Genomic DNA, 7,248 nt, shown 5'->3' on the forward strand with positions numbered 1-7,248 from the left:
TGATGGGGTCGCAATGACTCTAACTAGAGTCAAAACCGACACCGGAACAAAAACCGACTCAAAAATTCAAATCCCGACTCCAACAACGAGTCAAACCAAGTCAACCACCAAAAACAAATCATTCAAAGCCTTCTATACTAAGATTTCCCAGATTCATGAATGGTCAAGTACAAACATATGACTACAAATCCTAGGATAGAACAAATCGTTATTGCATTTGTGTGAAAGTGACAGGATAACTCGAAGACCCGCGACGTGGTTCGCGCCTCTTTGAGCAGCCCAGGTGGCCACATCGCTCAAAACTCACACAACCACTCATTTTCCTATAAATGCCCCCATTTGAGAACTTACGCGAGTGTTCACCCCCTCTTTTCTCCCTTAAAATTCTCGACTCGACTTCCTAAGTCACAATCCGACGCGTATTTACGACCTACCGATCGTAAATACAAGCCTTACACATTGTTTGGTACCGTCATCGTTCATTAAATCACTTGACCGACCACTTCGACCACTACACCATCACTAATCTTAATAAAACACTCTTTTTACTTACTAAAACGGTTTTTAACCGAGTCTTTTCCGACCAAACGAGTTGTTACACTTACGTCGGTTTCTCGCCATAACCAAGCATCTAAGTATGAGGGTGTAAAAATCCTTCTTTTATCATGTCTTTACTTATTTCATGACTATAACATGCTAAATCATGCATAACACGATCCAAAACATAGGATAGACGAGCCAAAACTGAGTTTTGGCCTGAGACAGAAGCCCCTTGTTCTGCACAGAGGCCCGCGCCTCAATGGGGGTGTCCAGGACAGACTCAACCGTGTTTGTTCTCATCTTTCCTCATTAATTCATTTTTATATTTGTAATCGGTTTTACCATTTCAAACATTTTCAAACCCTTTTATTTATTTTTTACAAGTTTTTAACCATAAAACATTTTTCACCCTTGGTTCTTAATACCATGACGGTTTAATCCGTGTTTCGGTGATAATATTTGGTTAATTACATTTAAAAGGTTTTTTAAAGCCTTTTATTTCAGTTCTTTACATTTTGGGAGATATTTTAAAGCCTTTCATCATTTCTTTGCATTTTCAAAATAAATGTATTAGTCACCAACACAAAGTCATCCTTGGTTCTACATACCATCTCGGATTTTAACCCGAGTACGATGATGAGTATCAACTAATTATATTCAAATGAACTTAAAACAATTAGTTCAAAATTATTTTCAAAACTATTCATGTCAAGCTTGCCAAGTCGAACCCGACACCGAATATCATCAAAATAATGATGATTATTCAAGTCTCGTTCCTCAAATCAACAAATACGGTCTAAACGACCCTTTCAAACCAAAATGGGTACAAATACCCATTTTTCAACTAAAAGATCATAGATCCATATTAGACTCTCTAATAAAATTAATTTATCTCATAAATTGTCATTTAGGTGATCTATGTAACATGCATGCTAATATGAAAGCATAAAAAGAAAGTATAAGGAAAAACAATTTCCTTACATTGGTTTAGTGGTAAAAAGGGCACAAACTAGTTCACCTTACTAGCTTGTTCTTGAGCTTAAACCAAATAGAAGATCCTCCTTGCAAATCTTCAAAAAGAAGATCTCCTTCTTGTTGCACCCAAGAACTAACCCAATAATAATAACAAGTATTGAACTAGAACTTGTTAATATTGTACCCTTGATTATTATTAATAATATTATTAACTAGTCTTAGTAATAATATTTATTTTTACTAACAAGCTTAGTAGTGATGAATATTATTTTAGAGAGATGTTGGAGAAATTATTCACATGCAAAAGTGTTGAGTGTAGTAGTGAGGTAGAGTGAATAATTGAACAATAGATGGATTGAAATAGGAAGGGAAGTGGCGGGTGGAGGTGGAGTGACGGAGTAGATAAATTTTGTCTTATGTTTTTATCTTACATCACATGCAAACTCTTACATAAGATAAATTATGGTAGTATACAAAATAAGGTGAAATGATTATGTGAGTAATCATCCACTACTCTTATTTTACACGGTCCACTTGACCTATTTAAGGGTCCATGTTGGTTCTTATATTTGTCGCACAAATCCGTGTAATTTTTATTTTAAACATCGTATCATGTTTAAATACTTCCATAATGAATTCGTCCAATTCACTCCGTAAATATACGTGTACCACTACACATATTATTTACGTACTAATATTAATCACATTAATAAATTAGTACAATTTTAATAAATTAACAGTTAATTAACTAAAACCCGTTTCCCAAAACTTATTATTCAATTATCGCATAATTAAATAATAACTGCCGCTCCTCGAGTTCGCAACTCGAAATCTCTCTAAAAATAATCAACTAACTTTTAGTTTACAAATCAAGGGACTAAATAAATTGTTTCTCATACAATTAATTAGTTGTCTATTGGGGTTCGTTCCTTTAGGTGTGACCGAAAGGGGTCAGCTGATCACCGCCGTCTCACGACAATAACGTCAAACTCTAGTCAGCCAACCATTATCGATTTACGTTAATCAACTGACGAGGATCAAATAATTAAATATCTGATGATATTCCATTAATGAGATTTATTATGTTAACGCACTATTGTGGAGGACAATAACTCCAACAATCTCCCACTTGTCCGACACAAGGTGCGCGCTACCAATTCTCTTGTCCGTTTTAATCTCCCACTCAATGCAAGGTGTCTTTCAGGTCGCACTTGCACAAGAACACATCGCGAGTGGTTTTCTCGATCGGGAGTGTGACTATCTGACAGGAAAAATCTCTCACAGATTACTTCCGAGCGTGGCCACGCATTTGTAGTCATTAACTCCTCGAGTGGCCTTGAGATATAGTTACCCAACGTGGGTGGACAATTCCTGTATGCCCTATCTATCCTATTGCACAATCTGACTCACCATGACCTAGTAAATGCCCTTTTGGCCTCCTTTCACGGCACGACCTAGGACAAAAACCAAAGTCACTCGGAAACGCACTGCTCGGATAATAGTCTCCAGTCAAAAGAATCGACTCATTAGAACATCTTAGAGATCCCCGCCACGACCAGGCGTCTATAATAGAACTTAGGGACTCTCTAAATGGTCACTGTCCGGCAAAGTGTCACACACTCTGCCTATGTAATCGACCAGTCATCACGTATGACCTTATGGTGTTGAACAACCATCAATCGACTTACAATCTAGTCACTCCGAGACGTCACCTCATTAAGTGACTAGAGACAAAATACAATGTTCATCTTATTCACTTGAATAGTGTTCAACATTGTCTCCACAACTTATTCAGATAAACAAGGTATTAAAATTTAGTCACACTAAATAAAAGATTCATAAAATAATGAATACGAATACAATGAATGTGATTATCATATATATAATAAAAGATAGACTATCTAATTATTACATATCCATAATCTAAAGAAAATCTGGTACTCGTCTCAATCCCATAGCGACGACATGACCATCATGCTTAGCCTTTGATAAAGGCTTGGTTAAAGGATCAGCAATATTATCATCTGTCCCAACCTTACAAATGGCAATTTCCTTCCTTTCCACATAATCTCTAATTATATGGTATTTCCTTTCAATGTGTCTAGATTTGTTACTAGACTTAGGCTCTTTGGCTTGAAAAATAACTCCATTGTTATCACATATAGAGTGATAGGATCTTTGGCGGAATGCACTACTCCTAGCCCCTCCATGAATTGCCTAATCCAAACAGCTTTCTTCGCAGCCTCAGACGCTGCAAGGTACTTAGCCTCTGTTGTAGAATCCGCAGTAACGCTTTGCTTGAAGCTCTTCTAGCAAACAGCTCCTCCATTTAGCATAAACACATAGCCGGATTGGGATTTCATGTCATCTCGATCGGTTTGGAAACTTACGTCCGTGTAACCTCTTACACGCAACTCAGTTTCTCCTCCAAACACTAAGAACAAATCCTTAGTCCTTCTCAAGTACTTAAGGATGTTCTTTATGGCTATCCAGTGACTCTCACCAGGCTTGGCTTGATACCGACTTGTCATGCTCAAGGCATACGCAACGTCGGGACGAGTGCAAATCATAGCATACATGATAGAACCAACAGCGGAAGCATAAGGGACGGTCATCATGTGTTCAATTTCCTTAGTGGTGGAGGGAGACTGTGACTTTCTCAAAGTGATCCCTTGGCCCATAGGTAAAAATCCTCTCTTGGAGTCTTTCATATTGAACTGGTCAAGAACTTTGTCAATATAAGCTTCTTGACTGAATGCTAGTATCCTCTTGGACCTATCCCTATAGATCCGGATACCCAAGATTCGTTGTGCCTCCCCAAGTCCTTCATTTGGAAGTGTTTCCCTAGCCACTCCTTAACGGAAGTGAGTGATGGAACATCATTCCCAATGAGCAATATGTCATCCACATATAGGACAAGGAATGCAACCTTACTCCCACTAAACTTCATGTATAAACACGGTTCTTCCACACTTCTAGTGAAACCGTATTGTTTAATATCATGATCAAAGTGATGATTCCAACTCCTAGATGCTTGCTTAAGACCATAGATGGACTTTTTAAGCTTACACACCTTCTTAGGGTTAGATGTATACAACAAAACCTTCAGGTTATATCATGTACACCTCTTCTTCCAGAATCCCATTCAAGAAAGCGGTTTTGATATCCATTTGCCAAATCTCATAATCATGAAATGCGGCAACCGCTAAGATTATCCTAATGGACCTAAGCATAGCGACTGGAGCGAAGGTTTCGTCATAGTGTAAATCATGAACTTGGGTGAAACCTTTTTGCCACCAATCTAGCTTTGTAAACATCCATATGTTTATCCACGCCGAGCTTAATTTTATATATCCATTTACACTGAAGGGGTCACACTCCCTCAGGTAAATCCACCAAGTCCCATACTTGGTTCTCGTACATGGAATCCATTTCGAACCGCATGGCTTCTAGCCAAAGCGAAGAGTCGGGACTAGACATAGCCGATTTGTAGGTAGTGGGTTCATCACTTTGAAAAAGTAACAAAACACCATCCTTTTCGATGTTACCAAGGTAGCGATAAGGTGGATTAGAAATCCTACTTGAATTTCTAGGAATAGTTACCGTTTCAGAGGAAGAGGGAATGCTATCCTCCACGTTCTCCTCTACCTCATTCTCAGTTTGTGGCTCTCGAACTTCTTCAAGTTCAAATTTTCTCCCACTCTGTCTCCTAGAAATAAACTCCTTTTCTAGGAAGACAGCATCACGAGCCACAAACACTTTGTTCTCGTGTTTATTGTAGAAGTAGTAGCCACGTGTTTCCCCTGGATATCCTACAAAAAGACTTTTGTCAGACCTGGGTGCAAGCTTATTGTTAGACTTGATCTTAACATACGCTTCGCAACCCCAAATACGCATGAATGACAAATGAGGGACTTTCCCTATCCATATCTCATATGGAGTCTTATCGGCCGCTTTAGTCAGGCTTCGATTTAGTGAAAATATTGCAGACAAGAGGGCAAAACCCCTAAATGAACTACGAAGCTCAGTTAGACTCATCATAGACCGAACCATATCAAGTAAAGTTCGGTTTCTCCTTTCGGACACACCATTTAATTGCGGTGTGCTAGGAGGAGTCCATTGTGATACTATACCCCAATCTTTTAGGTGTGAATCAAATTCAATATTTAGATACTCACCACCACGGTCGTACCGTAGGGTCTTAATCTTTTTATCCAATTGGTTCTCTACTTCTTTTTGGAACTCTTTGAACTTGTCAAAGGCTTTACTCTTATTATTCATTAAGTAGACATACCCATATCTACTTAAGTCATCAGTAAAAGTAATGAAGTAGTGAAAACCTCCTCTAGCGGTGATGGTTAATGGTCCACACACATCCGTATGTATGAGAGCCAAAACCTCACTAGCTCGTGTCCCTTTTCCCGCAAAAGGTGCACGAGTCATCTTGCCTAAAAGGCAAGACTCGCATGTACCAAAAGATTCGAAACCAAATGGTTTGAGCACTTTTGATGAAGCAAGTCTCTTAATGCGTCTTTCGCTTATGTGGCCTAAACGACAATGGCAAAGGTAGGATTCGTTTGGATCACCCGTTTTAAGCTTTTTAGTTTCCACATGATAAACGTCATTAACATCATTTAATACATAAATGCCTCCAATTGAAATGGCCTTGCCATAAACCACATCATTAAAAGAAAAAGTACAACACTTGTCCTTAATCATAAAACAAAAGCATTCCGCGTCTAACGCGGAAATGGAGATGATGTTCTTAGTTAAAGTTGGTACAAAATAACACTTATTTAAATACAACTATAAACTACTAGCTAAAGTGAGCACATAGGTCCCCACGGAAACGGCGGCTACTCTAGCTCCATTTCCCATGCGGAGATCCACATCACCTTTTGCTAGTGCTTGCACATCCCTTAAAACCTGCAAATGGTTACAAAGGTGAGAGCCATATCCGGTATCACGTACCTAAGTGGAAGTACAAGCATAATTAATGTCTATCACATAGAGAGAGGAAATCATACCAATTGGCATCACACGCCCTTCCTTGAGATCCTCCAAGTATTTGGGACAACTCCTCCTATAATGCTCCTTCCCATTACAATGGAAACATTCGGCCTCGGAGAGCTTGACACTCCTTGCCTTGGGATTGCCATTTACAACGGCCTTCCCCTTTCCCTTGTCAATTTTCTTTGACGATTTCTTGAATTGGGACTTTTCTTTCCCTTTTCCTTTCTTGACTCCAAGGGACATGTTCTTTAACTTCATGATTAAAACATCCCCTTTTTCGCTCCCACTAGCCTCCATATCCCTCTCCGCTTGGGTGAGGAGTGCATGAATTTCATGGTAACTCTTATCCATGTCATTCATGTTGTAGTTTACCCTAAAGTGGGCAAACTTGGTGGGGAGTGAGTGGAGGATACGATCCACCACAAGAGTTTTAGGAATCTTACACCCTAGACGCTCTAGGATGTCAACATATTCGACCATTTTGAGTACATGGGGACCAACCTTTTGGCCCCTCTCAAGCTTAGCTTCAAAGAAGGGTGCCGCCGCATCGTATTGACGGACTTTTGGTGTTTGTGAAAACATAGTGATCATACGAGTGAAAATCTCGTACGCATTTAATGAAATGCATGATAGCTTGAGCTTTGGGGATATTGACCATATCAACACATTCTTGATATTATTCAACATCCTCACATAGTCATCATAGGCGGTCCACACCGC

Source organism: Silene latifolia, chromosome 1 (genome assembly GCF_048544455.1).
Source record: "Silene latifolia isolate original U9 population chromosome 1, ASM4854445v1, whole genome shotgun sequence".
Lineage (NCBI taxonomy): Eukaryota > Viridiplantae > Streptophyta > Magnoliopsida > Caryophyllales > Caryophyllaceae > Silene > Silene latifolia.